At 38.5% G+C, this 16,208-nt stretch overlaps 1 protein-coding gene across 6 annotated transcripts in view; it reads left to right on the forward strand.

The window, feature by feature from the left end:
• The first annotated feature begins 2,491 nt into the window (after positions 1-2,491).
• The window catches only part of LOC115214027 (elongation of very long chain fatty acids protein 6-like), a 59,080-nt gene continuing 45,363 nt past the window's right edge, over positions 2,492-16,208 (forward strand). For 2 of the 6 annotated variants that reach the window (XR_005000200.1, XM_029783049.2), the window contains exon 1: positions 3,490-3,633. The gene's annotated coding sequence lies outside the window, so the exon portion shown is untranslated. Of the gene's footprint in view, positions 2,968-3,048; positions 3,106-3,489; positions 3,634-5,109; positions 5,236-6,930; positions 7,122-16,208 lie in introns of those variants that run through there. The other 4 variants (XM_036505043.1, XM_036505047.1, XM_036505045.1 and 1 more) reach the window with 4 other exon arrangements.

Raw genomic sequence — 16,208 nt, forward strand, 5'->3', positions numbered from 1 at the left:
TATATATATACTCACATATATAGTCAGCGTTAGGATGAACTACTTCATAGCCCGTTATGGTTTATTTTTAATGTTACTAATGTCTGTATTGTTATGAGGCATGTATGTTACTGTTTAGGGCAAATATAAGTCTTACTAAGTAATATATACATTCTTCATTTATAGTATGTGTGTGTAATCCCCACACACACACCATTTTTTTTTTTCAGGGCTATTAGGCTATGGCTTGGCTGGAGCAAAAAGAACAATAAACAGAGACTGGACAAGAAGTTAAAGATTGTACTCTTTTACTTGTTTCAGTCTTTGACTGCGGCCATGCTGGAGCACCGCCTTTAGTCGAGCAAATCGACCCCGGGACTTATTCTTTGTAAGCCCAGTACTTATTCTATCGGTCTCTTTTGCCGAACCGCTACGTTACGGGGACGTAAGCACACCAGCATCGGTTGTCAAGCAATGCTAGGGGTACAAACACAGATACACAAACACACATATATACGACAGGCTTCTTTCAGTTTCCGTCTACCAAATCCACTCACATGGCATTGGTCGGCCCGGGGCTATAGCAGAAGACACTTGCCCAAGATGCCACGCGGTGGGACTGAACCCGGAACCATGTGGTTGGTTATCAAGCTACTTACCACACAGCCACTCCTACGCCTACTGTTGAACATTAAATGATTTCGCAAACCCCACTTGAAACAGCAGCCAACTATCCCTCACATTACACACTACCACCTCAAAAAAAGGAAGCATAATTTGCCTAGTAGAGCCTTAAACAGTTTAAAAAAGAAAGGATGCCCACAACGGGATCGTCCTTGATAATCAGATACAAAACTGACAACAAAATATTGAGTATTTTCACAAAAACAAGGGATGGTCAATAATGGAACGCCTTTGATCATAAGCACAAAACCGGATAAAAAGTATTGATTGCTAATAATTTGGGATGCTGAAACCAGCCTAGGATCAAATACAAAATTTGAAATGTGTGTGTATGTATTAGAATGTAAAACTGTGTGCGCGTAGGTGTATGTGTGTCTGTGTACACGTGTGATATTGTGCTTCTGTGTATACATATATGTATGTGACTGTGTGTGTACATGCATGTGGGACAGGGTGTGTGAGTGTACATGTATATGTGACTATGATTGCATCTGGTGAATGCATAAGTGAAACTATTATATTTATGATTGTAACGTGAATGTGGCCAAATATTTATATATAAATGTGTGTGTATGTATCCATATGTTTCAAAAACTATATGTGTTGGTACCTGTACATCTGTGCGTATGTGTGTGTGTGTGTGCCGCCGTGCCTCTCAATGTGTCCATGCTTGCGTCAGGCCGCCGACATGCAATTCATTACATGAGATCTGATTGGATAATTGTTTCTCAGTTGATATTCTTCACCAATCAAAATTGAACAACGATTGTGTACGGTGGTGTGACTACACCGTCCTTTGTTATTTTCTTTTCTTCTCCTGTTCTTAGTCACCTCCCCATCCCTCTCTTCTTCACACTTATCCCCTCTTCCTTTTCCTCCCAACTACAATGAAGAAGTATGCATGTCAATGTGAAGGGTGCACTAACGCATACTCAGATACACTCATACATACACACACACACACACACATATATATATATATATATATATACCTATGTATATCTACGGACACACATGTATACACATATATACTATACACACACATATATACGTATGTATATCCACGGACACACACCCACATCCACGGACACACACACATATATACTACACACACACACAATACACATGTATACCCACAGACTCGCGCGCGCAGCTCCTCCCACACACAATGCATACATCAGATGCACCTCCCTCATATCCATACACCATTTACACATGCATACCCTTACATAAACACATACATGCATTTAATGCACAAGCCACCACCACTCAGAACAAAGTGCGCACACACGTATTAAAGACATTTCCACTACGGCAGCACATCTCGTGTACGCATTAACAAGCTTACACCATACACACATAAATATACGCACACAAATATACATACATCGCACACTGTTCAATATCCGATGGAGGTTCGTGGCCAGCAAATGCACATCTTTCTGGTTAAAAAAAGGGGAGAACCCAACAGGACCGAAATTCACCGACGGTTTTATTACACGCGCTCTCTCCCTTAAAAATAATCTATAACCCCTGAAAATCTTTAACACAATCTTCGGGGTTGTTGTTTATCTCATTTCTCTTTCTATTTAACTTGCCCGCCTCATCTAATATTCATTTAGCTTTTATGTATGACATGGGTACTAGTACCTATGACATGTACGTACGTATGTGCGCGCTCGTACGCACGCACACGCACATGTACGTACGTTCACCATTCACAGAAGTGACAATCACTAACAATAGCATCAAAAAAGTCCATAAAGAAAAATGAAACCAGTGTGACTAAAATTAAAAGTAGAGCCGATAAATCAGAGGGAACTAGCAAGGTGTTTCGTTAACCTTTTCGTTTGTGGCTTGGTGTAAGTGTAGACAATTTAGAACAAAGGCAGAACACCATGCTTGGTGGGATGTAGTCAGTTATATCTTCCTCACTATTTTGCCGGTACTTTTTTTTTTAAATCAAGAATGAAAAGAAGTATTGACCTCGGTGAGATTTGAACTCAGAATGCGATATTACAAAAATACCTATTAGTATTCTTGTTCAGCGCTTTATCGATCCTGCCTATTCCTCGTATTTTCGTCTTACTCCCGGTGTACACTAGTTCTAGACTAGATTCGAACGAAGAAGGTTTATTTTTTTCTACACAAATTTATTTACCAGATCGTGGCACATGTACTTTTGTTTGCTTCCTTTTAAGCGTGGCTAATGCTAAGTCCTGATGTGTATACCTTTCCCAGCGCAGTTGTTAAAGGAGGAAAAGAAAGCCTGTCCCATAATGATCTTTTCTCATTTACTACAAGGTAACCTAACACAATATTAAGTGGAACCGTGCACGTTTTCTTACCACTTCTCCCTTTATAACCACTGCTATATCTTTGCAGGGAGGGGTAAGGCGGAAAAAAAAAATCTGTTTTGTAGTTTGAAATATATGTAAGAAGGTAATAACGGCTGTATTTTTTTCATTTTAGTTTCGGTATCTGAGTCTGTCTATCCTTCTTTAACTATTCCCCTAGCTATGTTCTTAATTCATCTGCCTCTCTATAAATGCCTCACCTGTCTGTCTTCAGTGAAGAGAGTATCCGAAATGTTAGATTCCTTTTTGTTTTCAGCTCACATCACCCACTTTACACATGAGAAAATCTATATACTAATCTATCTATACACCCTCTCTCTCTCTTTCTCTTTATGCTCTTTCAGTCTCGCTCCCTACCTTCTTTCTATGTATTTTTCCGCTCTCTATCTCTCTGTATGTCTGTCTCACTACCTCTTTGTGTTCTCCTCTCTCTATTTTACTACCTCTTTATATTTTTCTGTCTTTCTCTCACTACCTCTCTATCCGTGTCTCTCTCTCTCTCTCGGATTTGTATAGCTATCTACTACACTCTCTCTGTTCATGTCTTCTCCCTCCTCGCCTCTCTCCTCTCTTTCCTTTGCTCTAGCATCACTATGGTTCATTACAGTTAAAGGTGAGATACTTATCTATTTTACATATATATATATATATATATATATATGTGTGTCTGTGATATATGATATATATATATATATGTGATTGATATATATATATATATGTGTGTGTGTGTGTGTATGTATGTATATACATATATATATATATGATTCACTTTCCTTTCAATTTTCCTCCTAGTTTGCTATTTTCTTCATCACCTGTTCTACTCTTGTATTTTCTTTTAAATTTTTATTCTGAAATGTTATTCGTCTCTCTTTTCCCATCTGATCCTAATTTTTACCCCTGTCTCTCTCTTTCACTCTCTACATTCGCTTTTCTTCTTTATCTCGTGTTGCCGACTTATGTTCGGTTTAGCAAATATTATAATGATAGATAGTAATAATGTTGTTAATGAGAGAGGAACATAATGATGGTATTAATCATAAAATAATATAATACTAGTGATCACTGCTGAGGCGATCGTCCTATAACGACGACTTACGGTTTTCACTTTGACATGCCTAAAATTTCATTTTGAAAGGAAAAAAAAACGAGGTTATATTATTCATACCTTTATCTATACTTCTATTTATTTTATCATCATCGTTATTATTAAGGAAAAGTATAGCATCGTTGGAATCGGTTCCATCTGGAAAAGGAAACCGGTTTGCGATTATAGTTTGCCGAAAACCACAGTAAGACCCATTAGTGTTACTGTTGTTGATGGTGATGATAGTTTAACATAATTTTCATTTTTTTCTTTCTGTATTACTAAGAATCAATTCGAAGCACGTTCTGTATCATTAATGATTTGGTATGATGATGGCTCATGCGGAAGGATGACGATTCGATTGACTCGGTTTTACAACTGGATTGTATTTCCTTCACCTCATTTCCACAAGGGATGATGGAAAGAAAAGCCGACTGTAGTGGGATTTATAACATAGAGACAGGATCATTAATAAATCGAAAATCTAATTCAACTGACCGACAGCTTATTCGTCTTCCACCCCGACCAAAAAGGTTTGGTAAGGAGAACTACCAAATTAGTTCTGTGAAACCGTTTCTTCGAACCGGTTTCTTCCTTCATTTTAGACATTTCACCTCATTCATAAAACACAACCATCACGCAACCCACATTTCATGTCTCACCTCTTTAAAATGTTGAGACCTTGTATCTGAAATAACTGTCTACTGTGGTGGGACGATCCGACCATAACCTCACCTTCCATCTGTAAACCTGTTTCGATTCCCACATTGGAACTGACCGATGCTAAATGATTGTGGAAGTCATCATTAATACAATTGATGTATGTATTCACTAATTGCCACACTCCAGCGTCTACAATCTCATTATTCCAGACCTTTTTTCTATTTTCTCTTTCATTTCGCATTCTCTTTCTCTCTTTTCTATTCTCTTCAATTTTCCTCACGCTTCTTTCTTTCTGTCTCTCTCGCCCTTCTCTCATTCACTCACTCACTCCTCCTCTATCTCTTTGTTCATCTCCTCCACCTTCTCCCACTACTACTGAGACACCGCGAAAGGCCTTTTTGAAAAGCTTTCTGGACATCTATCTGGATTTTGAATAAGCTACAGCAGTGTGGTGTTCTGTAACCCCAGGTTAGTCCTAACCCAGCAGACCTGTGACTAAGGCACTTCACTTCTCTCGATCTTGTTTCTTTTTCTTGCCTTTCCCTCTTTTTTTTTATGCCAGAAACTACGTCCTCCGATCTGTCCTTTCTTTTTCTCGAAGATGGTAGGATGTGATTTGAAGGACATTTGACTACTGTTTCTAACAATTCTCGTTCCTTTAACCGACTTGAATGGCTCACATAGCAAGTGGCAACCGGCACAACGGTGTGTGTATGTGTGTGTGAGTGCATATATTATACATAATATATATACGTACATATCATATATAGTATATATATATAATATATAGTATATATAATATACACATATATTAATATACATAATATATAAATGTTAACATATATAAAAAATAATGTATTACATACACACACGCACGCATCACATATGCACACATGTCAATGGTTGTAGCTGTCCACTCTACCCGGCATAGTAAGTTCTCCATCAGATAATGATTGAACCGTGTAAAACATATTTCTGTTACATTTTACAACTCTTACTTCGCGACATATACCACACACATATACACCCGCATTCACAAACTCATATATGTATGTATGCATGCATGTATGTATGTATGTGTGTGTATGGATGGATGGATGTATGTATGTATGTATGTATGTATGGATGTATGTATGTGTGTGTGTGTGACAGTATGTAATGGTTGTAAACGAGTGTCACCGTCATACAAGCAATGCTCTTTCTTATATTCTTATTGTTTGTTTTTAAGTCAAGTTATATATGAAACAGTTTAACAATACATTCAAAGCTTACTCATTACTTTTTAGTAGAGTACATGTCTATCAAACTTTTACCCGGAAAATGTTAACAGTGACATCGAAATTTCGGTTTTTTTGCCATCGTCAGAGGAGGAAATATTTGTAAATTATGTTAGTCGTGACAGTCTTTTACTACTCAGAGTTTCGCCTGTGGGTGCACAGGGTCTTTAGGCAAGTTACAACTTGTAGCAAGAAACTGGTATTGACTTCTCTTTTCTTCTGACAGTGAACACTAAAAGGATACATACATACATATACATATATCTATCTATCTATCTATCTATCTATCTCTCTCTCTCTCTATATATATATATCATCGTTGTTGTTTTACGTCCACTTTGCATGCTGACATGGGTTTAACGGATTGACTAAGGACTGGCAAGCCAGAAGGCTGCGCCAGGCTCCAATCTGATCTGGCAAAGTTTCTACAGTTGGATGCCCTTTCTAATGCCAACCACTCCGAGAGTGTAGTGGGTGCTTTTATGTGACACCGGCATGAGGGTCAGTCAGGCGGTACTGGCAATGACCACGCTCAAATGGTGATTTTTACATGCCACCTGCATGGGAGCCAGTCCAGTGGCACTGGTAACGACCACGCTCGAATGTTGTTTTTCACACACACACACACACACATATATATAATGGGTAAGAATATGTCAAAAACGTGTATAAAATAATAGAAATATTAAAATAACTAAGTCTCTCTAAAATACATACAATTAATGCTCAGAACATTCAAAAAGAGCACATCATGGAATCAAAGTAAACAGGAGTTGGCTATAGGCAATGTACCGGTCAAGTTGATGAATGTGTGTGTGTGTGTGTATGCGTGCATTGTATGTTTGTATATGTATATTAATATTGTCTTTTAATATACATCTTCCAGGTTGGCATGGGTTAAAACAATTTGATAGGATCTGATGGATCAGAGAACTGCATTATGCTCTAATGTCTACTTTGGCATGGTTTCTACAGTTGTTGCTCTTCCTAATGCCAACCACTTTACTGGGTGCTTTTTGCATGGTATTGCTACTAAGAAAATGACCATGTATCTCTCAAAAGTAAGATCTCTGTCAGGTGAGTGGGAAGAGTAGAGAGAGAGATGGCTTTATCCTAGATGAGGAAAGGTTAGAATAGGAAGAAAGGGGCTAATACATGATTTTGCTGTAGAGGAGATAAATGGTTGCTCAGATTTAGGGAAGAGTGGATGGGGGTAATTGGTATGGAAATTGGAAGTGAAGTTAAAATGGTGGTGACATGGTATCAATATTGGCCTGACCCACCCTGTCACCTTGTAAGCACCATCTGTACAGGAAGGGAGGGTGGTTAGAGGAAGCAAAAATGTATGAAAAGAATGAGAGATGGTAGGAAATTTGGTATGGATGCAAATGTGTGTGTGTGTGTGTATATATATATATATATGTGATGGGAGACATAGAAAGGCAGACACACACACGCATATATATACATGTACGTGTATTTGTGTATGTGTGTGTGTATACAACAGGCTTCTTTCAGTTTTTGTCTACCAGTTCCACTCACAAGACTGGTTGACCTGTGGCTAGAGCAGAAGACATTTGCCCAAAGTGCCACATGGTGGGACTGAACCTGCAGCCATGTGGTTGGCAAGCAAACTTCTTACCACACAGTCATGCCTACACTGATATATATGGTGTGTGTGTGTATGTAAGTATATATAGACGTGTGTGTAAAACCACGTGAATCGTAGACAATTTTTTTCCCTCCATCTTCCTTTTCTATTGGACTTTCCTCTGTCTCCTGTTTCTGAAGAAGAGCTTTGCTCGAAACATAAGACCACTTTTCTTTCCTTCCTTGAGTGTCTGCTAATACTTTACATGTACCACGTCCCCGTGTTGTTGTTTTTTTGTGTTTGTTCTTTGTGTTTTTGATTTACTATGTATATATATATATATATATATATATTCATTCATTTACTTGTTTCAGTCATTTGATTGTGGCCATGCTGAAACCAACTTAAAGGGTTTTAGTCGAAGAAATCGTCCCCAGGACTTATTCTTTGTAAGCCCAGAACTTATTCTATCAGTGTCTTTTGCCAAACTGCTAAGTTATGGGGATGTATGTAAACACCAACATTGGTTGTCAAGCAATGGTGGGGGGGACAAACAGTGACACAAAGACACACATGCATAATTATATACATATATATATATGACAGGCTTCTTTCAGTCTCCGTCTACCAAATCCTCTCACAAGGCTTTGGTCAGTCTAAGGCTGTAGAACCTGGAACCATGTGGTTGGGAAGCAAGCTTCTTACCATAGCTATGCTTGCACCTCTCTATATATCTATCTATCTATCTATATATATATATATATATATTATATATATGTACATATATATATATATATGTACATGTACATATATATATGTACATATATATATATACATGTACATATATATATGTACATATATATATACATGTACATATATATATGTACATATATATATACATGTACATATATATATGTACATATATATATACATGTACATATATATATGTACATCTATATATACATGTACATATATATATATATAACATATATATATATATAAATATATATATATGTATATATATAATATATATATATACATATATATAGATATATGTACATATATATAAATATATATACATATATATATATATGTACATCTATATATATATAAATATATATACATATATATATATATGTACATATATATATATAATATATGTACATATATATATATATTATGTACATATATATATATAATATATATACATATATAATATATGTACATATATATATGTATATATATATAATATATATATGTACATATATATAATATATCATCATCATCATCGTTTAACGTCCGTTCTCCATGCTAGCAGGGGTTGGACAGTTCGACCGGGGATCTGGGAAGCCAGAAGGCTGCACCAGGCTCCAGTCTTATCTGGCAATGTTTCTACAGCTGGATGCCCTTCCTAACGCCAACCACTCCGTGAGTGTAGTGGGTGCTTTTTACGTGCCACCGGCACAAAAGCCAGTCGAGGCAGCACTGGCTTTGGCCACGATTCGGATGGTGCTTTTTACGTGCCACCGATATATATATATATATATATATATATATATATATATATTGGTTGTCCAGAAAGTTGGTGCCGATTTATAGTAGCTTATCTTTCGACTTATTTTAGAACATGGCTGAGAAGAAAGTTTATGTTCCTATAACCTGTGTTAATTCTGTAACCCTTTAAAATGGAAGATAAGAAAGTTCATTTTCGGCACTTGATGCTTTTCTTTTTCTGTAAAGGGAAAAATGCCCCACAAACAACCAAAGAAACATGCGCAGTTCACGGTGATGTTTCTTTATCTGAAAAATAATTTCTGAGAAATACTGCACACAACTGGATGAGTTAAAAGCAGCAATTCAAGAGAAACGTCCAGAATTGGCCAACAGGAAGGGTGTTGTTTTCCAACATGATAATGCAAGACAACACATTTCTTTGGGACCCAGACGAAAATTGCTGCAACTCGGCTGGGATGTGTTACCCCACCCTCCATATTCACCAGATATTGCTCCTTCGGATTTCCACTTATTCAGGTCTTTACAGAATCGTCTTAATGGTAAAAATTTCAATTCCTTGAATGACGTAAAAAGATACCTTGATGAATTCTTTGCCATGAAACCACCTCAATTCTGGGAAGAGGATATTTTCATGTTAAAGGAAAGATGGAGACGCATTGTGCAACAAAATGGTTCATATTTGGTTAATTAAAAATGTAAGGGCAATTGACCTTTTTCTTCCCTTTAAAAATCGGCACGAACTTTCTGGACAACCCAATATATATATATATATGTACTAGATGGTAAATGTTTTTCATTTCCAAATTTATTCCTGTCGAATTTTATCCGTTATTTTTGTGGTTTACAGAACCTAGCTGTTCCCTCTAATGTGTTGAATTTCACGCTAAGTGGATTCCTTATGTGTATAAATATGCACTATATTGTATGATTAATACATAGTCTTCTTGACTAACTTTTCTTTTGCACGTTAGACGACTGGAAATGTAAATTTTGATTGAATATTTTAATTTTAATTAAATTCCATTTCCCTTTGATATGTTTCAGTCATTTGACTGCGGCCATGCTGGAGCACCGCCTTTAATCGAGCAACTCGACTCCGGGACTTATTCATTTGTAAGCCCAGTACTTATTCTATCGGTCTCTTTTGCCGAACCGTTAAGTAACGGGGACATAAACACACCACCATCGGTTGTCAAGCAATGCTAGGGGGACAAACACAGACACACAAACACATATATATATATATACATATATACGATGGGCTTCTTTTCAGTTTCCGTCTACCAAATCCACTCAGAAGGCTTTGGTTGGCCCGAGGCTATAGTAGAAGACACTTGCCCAAGGTGCCATGCAGTGGGACTGAACCCGGAACCATGTGGTTGGTAAACAAGCTACTTACCACACAGCCACTCCTGTGCCTATATATATATATATATATATATAAATTAGAGGATATGCTAACCCTGTGAAGGGATGGTTGCATCCAAGGAAATGCTGGTTCAATATCTACTATTGTGGAATGAAATTCCCTTAAAACAATAGGTATATATTAAGCATATAGTTTATATCTAGTTAAAAGAAGAAAAGAAAATGGCAATAAGGAAATTAACATTTATTATTAACAATACAAATCATAAACCATAATATTTAGTCTGCTGAAATGAATTGAAAGGTTCACATATAACATACCAAGGTACATCTTTTTTTGGCCCTAATGAAATTATGCTCATGTCACATAAATGCAAATTTATTATACAAATTTGTAAATTCATCATCATCATCATCGTTTAACATCCATTTTCCATGCTGGCATGGGTTGGATGGTCTGACGGGGGACTGGCAAGCCAGGAGACTGCACCAGGCTCCAATTTGATCGGGAATTGTTTCTACAGCTGGATGCCCTTCCTAACTCCAACCACTCTGAGAGTGTATTGGGTGCTTTTTACGGGTCACCGGCATGGGAGCCAGTCAGGTGGCACTGGCATCGACCGTGTTTGGATGGTACTTTTTACATGTCACCAGTACGGGGAGCCAGTCAGGTGGCACTGGCAATGACCCATGCATGAATGGTGCTTATTGTGTGCCACCAGCTTGAGAGCCAGTCAGGTGGCACTGGTATCGGCCACAACTACAATTTCCATTTTTGATTGTGATTTGATTTTTGATTTTACTTGACTCAACAGGTCTCCTCAAGCACAGTGTGTCACACAATGATTCAAAGGTACTTTTTAAATGGGCTGGTTATGTTACACTGGTATAGGCTATGGCTGTGACCTCACTTTACTTGCTGGGTCTTCTCAATCACAGCATATCTCCAGAAGCCTCAGTCTCTTGTCATCGCCTCTGCAAGGCCCAGCATTCGAAGGTCGTGCTTCACCACCTCATCCCATGTCTTCCTGGTCTCCCTCTTCCACAAGTTCCTTCCACTGTTAGGGAGTGACACTTCTTCACACAGCTCTCCTCATCCATACCAGTGCAGTCGTCTCTCTTGCACACCACATTTGCTGCTTATGTGCAACATTTCTCTCAGGGCGCTTACACTCTGTTGTGTGTGCACACTGACATTACACATCCAGCTGATCATACTAGCTGCATTTCTTTCAAGCCTACGCATGTCTTCTGTAGTCATGGTCTATGTTTCACTGCCGTGTAGCATGGCTATTCGCACACATGCATCATACAGTCTACCTTTCATTCTAAGCGAGAGGCCCTTTGTCACCAGTAGAGGCAGGAGCTTTCTGAACTTTACCCAGGCTATTCTTATTCTAGTGGCAATGCTCTCGGAGCATCCACCCCCAATACAGACTTGGTTACCTAGGTAGCAGAAGCTATCAACTACTTCTAGTTTCTCCCCCTGGCATGTGATGGGATCTGTTTTCTAAGTATCTGCGGTGTTTATTGCCCCTGTGCACTACACTCAGAGTGGTTGGACTTGGGAAGAGCATGCAGCTGTAGAAACAATTCCTGATCAGATTGGAGCCTGGTGCAGTCTCCTGGTTTGCCAGTCCCCCGTCAGACCATCCAACCCATGCCAGCATGGAAAAGCTATCATCCTGTTAACCTTCCTTTGATATTGCTGCACCTCTTATGCATCCGTAGCTTACACTGGGTACATCTTATGGAGTTTCTACCTACACCTTTTCTACAGATTGAGCAGGGCCTTCTACCTGAAGGGGTTTGTGATTTGTTTGCTTTCCTTGAGTATTAGTTGAAATTTCTGTAAGAAGTGAAGTTGACCGATTTAATAATAATAAATAATTAACTTCCTATCTCCATCTTATTCTCTTCTTTTAACTGGATATAAACTATATATATATATATATATAATATTTAGATTCAGATGAATATGGTATCTAAGTTGAGGCTCCAGAATTTAGTACGGTATTATCCATACAATCTTAAAGTAAGGTGATATATATATATATCATCATCATCATCATCATCGTTTAACGTCCGCTTTCCATGCTAGCATGGGTTGGACGGTTCAACTGGGGTCTGGGAAGCCCGAAGGCTGCACCAGGCCAGTCAGATGTGGCAGTGTTTCTACAGCTGGATGCCCTTCCTAACGCCAACCACTCCGAGAGTGTAGTGGGTGATTTTATGTGCCACCGACACAGGTGCCAGACGAGGCTGGCAGACGGCCACGCTCGGATGGTGTTTTTTATGTGCCACCGACACAGGTGCCAGACGAGGCTGGCAGACGCCACGCTCGGATGGTGTTTTCTTATGTGTCACCGACACAGGTGCTAGACGAGGCTGGCGGACGGCCACGCTCGGATGGTGTTTGTTACGTGCCCTCAGCACGGAGGCCAGTCATTGCGGTACTGGCTACGGTCACGTTCGGATGGTTTTAGGTCCTGGGTTGAGTCGGGGTTAACCACAGTAAATAAGGTACTCAATATATAGCAGAGTAAATTAATTTATTTTATAGAAGGAGCTTCTACAGGACTAGAACTGTTTCATTCAAAAGAAATCATCAGGAAGCTTCCTGATGATTTCTTTTGAATGAAACAGTTCTAGTCCTGTAGAAGCTCCTTCTATAAAATAAATAAATATATATATATATATATTATATATATGTATGTATGTATATTTGATATATATATGCTTATATACATTTATATATGTATGATATATATCACTGTCACTGTGACCGACCAGGCTATCAGATGTTGCTACACATCGCTTGTCACAATGCGCTTCGCATTGTTTTAGCCTCCAAATGACGCCACCCCGCTGGCTAAGTGAGCAGGCCAACAGAAGAAAGAGTGAGAGAAAGTTGTGGAGAAAGAGTACAGCAGGGATCGCCACCACCCCCTGCCGGAGCCCCGTGGAGCTTTAGGTGTTTTTGCTCAATAAACACTCACAACGCCCGGTCTGGGAAACGAAACCGTGATCCTACAACCGTGAGTCCACTGCCCTAACCACTAGGCCATTGCGCCTCCACATATATATATATATATAAATTATATATATAAGTAAATTTTATATATATATATATATATATATATATATATATATATATATATATATTATATATGTATGTATATATATCATCATCATCATCATCATCATTTAGCCTCCGGTTTCCATGCTAGCATGGGTTGGACGGTTCAACTGGGGTCTGGGGAGCCCGAAGGCTGCACCAGGCCAGTCAGATCTGGCAGTGTTTCTACAGCTGGATGCCCTAAGTAAATAACTCCATTTATTTACTTATACTATACAAATTACTGCACATTAACCCAGAGTTTCTATCTTTGAATAGGTCGCTACATCCTTGTTACTTGTGTAAATTTTCCAACCTTGGTAACTGTTTATTGAGTTTTCCATGTTAATGATAGACAAATGATAATTCATTCATCCATTTACATATATATATATATTAAATATTTGTCTCTCTCACACACACACAAATATATATATGTGTGTGTGTGTGTGTGTATATATATATATATGTATATAAAGACTCCGCCGGTTACGACGACGAGGGTCCCAGCTGATACGATCAACGGAACAGCTTGCTCGTGAAATTAACGTGCAAATGGCTGAGCATTCCACAGACACGTGTACCCTTAACGTAGTTCTCGGGGATAATCAGCGTGACACAGAGAGTGACAAGGCTGACCCTTTGAAATACAAGTACAACTCATTTTTGCCAGCTGAGTGGACTGGAGCAACGTGAAATAAAGTGTCTTGCTCAAGGACACAACGCGTCGCCGGGAATCGAACTCACAACCTTACGATCATGAGCCGAATGCCCTAACCACTAAGCCACGCGCCCTCACTGTATATGTATATATATATATATATATATATATATATATACCAAATATGCACGGGCAGCTGAAAATATGTTGAGGTAAAGTTTGTTATAACCAGATATCCAGCCTGTTGCCAAGAAACGTAATAATCTCCCAGTCTATCAAACAGCAAATTATCCTGTCATGTTTAAATGGGGACCATAAAACAAATCACACCATATGATCAAGGCTCTGTGTGCAAAAATTTGCATAAAATGTCAAGTCATGCTTTCATAGTGGACTCTAAGCAAATGACACCATTAGACAATCACGTGTCAATGAGGCAAATATGAACTTGCTTATACACATATATTTTATTTGTGCTATTTTGGGGATCTTTTCGGTTTGAACGGCAGTTTTTAACATAATTTCTAGGTAACTAAAACATTTTAAACTTCGTATACTGGTAGAATGTGTTTATAAAACATCTTTTTCTCTTGGCTTTATTGAGAAAATTCTATGGTTTGTAAGATATTTGTTGTTTTTTTTTTCTTCAATTTCTGCAATTTCAACCAATCAATGATGTCTATTGAGGTTTAAAAAACATTCTATGCCGTATGACTATGTCCCTCGTTTAAGAAACAGATTGGGTTTATTTACATTTGTGAAGAAAAAAAGATACCCTTCCCCCACCCCTAACCCTAACTAACACTAACCCTAAAAGAGATTGAAAAGCAGTAGATCGATTCAAGGGTCATAATTATGAGTGATAATTTCATATTACACCGCCAGCAAAAACTGCCGTTCAAACCAAAAGGATCCTATTTTTGTTATAAGAATTTAGAAGCTTTAAGAGATACGAAATAAATTATTTTTACTGCTGTAACTCTAAGATATAGAGTAGCATGCAGAATATTGGGTGAATTTTCCGTCCAAGGAGTTTTTTTTAACCCAGATTTCTATCTGCTATTACTTATCACTTTATCTACTTCAATAACAATAAACAAGATGAGGACAGCTATCTGTCCATTGTAAATAATGTATGTATATAATTCCTCATCTCAAAAAAATAGGTAAAAAAAGTATTTGCTCTTTTACTTGTTTCAGTCATTTGACTGCGGCCATGCTGGAGCATCGCCTTTAGTCAAGCAAATCGACCCCGGGACTTATTCTTTGTAAGCCCAGTACTTATTCTATCGGTCTCTTTTGCCGAACCGCTAAGTGACGGGGACGTAAACACACCAGCATCGGTTGTCAAGCAATGCTAGGGGGACAAACACAGACACACAAACACACACGCATATATATATATATACATATATACGACAGGCTTCTTTCAGTTTCCATCTACCAAATCCACTCACAAGGCATTGGTCGGCCCGGGGCTATAGCAGAAGACACTTGCCCAAGATGCCACGCAATGGGACTGAACCCGGAACCATGTGGTTGGTTAGCAAGCTACTTACCACACAGCCACTCCTGCGCCTATATATACTTGTTTCAGTCATTTGACTGCAACCATGCTGGAGTACCGCCTTTAGTCAAACAAATCGACCCCAGGACTTATGCTTTGTAAGTCTAGTGCTTATTCTATGGGTCTCATTTGTTGAACTGCTAAGTTACAGGGACGTAAACACACCAACAATGGTTTTCAAGCGATGGTGGTGGGGAGCAAACACAGCACAAACATACACACACACACACACATGAGGGGATTCTTTCCTTCTACCAGATACACCCACAAGGCTTTGGTTGGCCTGAGGCTATAGTAGAAAACGCTTGCCCAAGGTGGTACTGAACCTGGAACCATGTGGTTGG

This window comes from Octopus sinensis, linkage group LG7, assembly GCF_006345805.1.
Source record: "Octopus sinensis linkage group LG7, ASM634580v1, whole genome shotgun sequence".
NCBI lineage: Eukaryota > Metazoa > Mollusca > Cephalopoda > Octopoda > Octopodidae > Octopus > Octopus sinensis.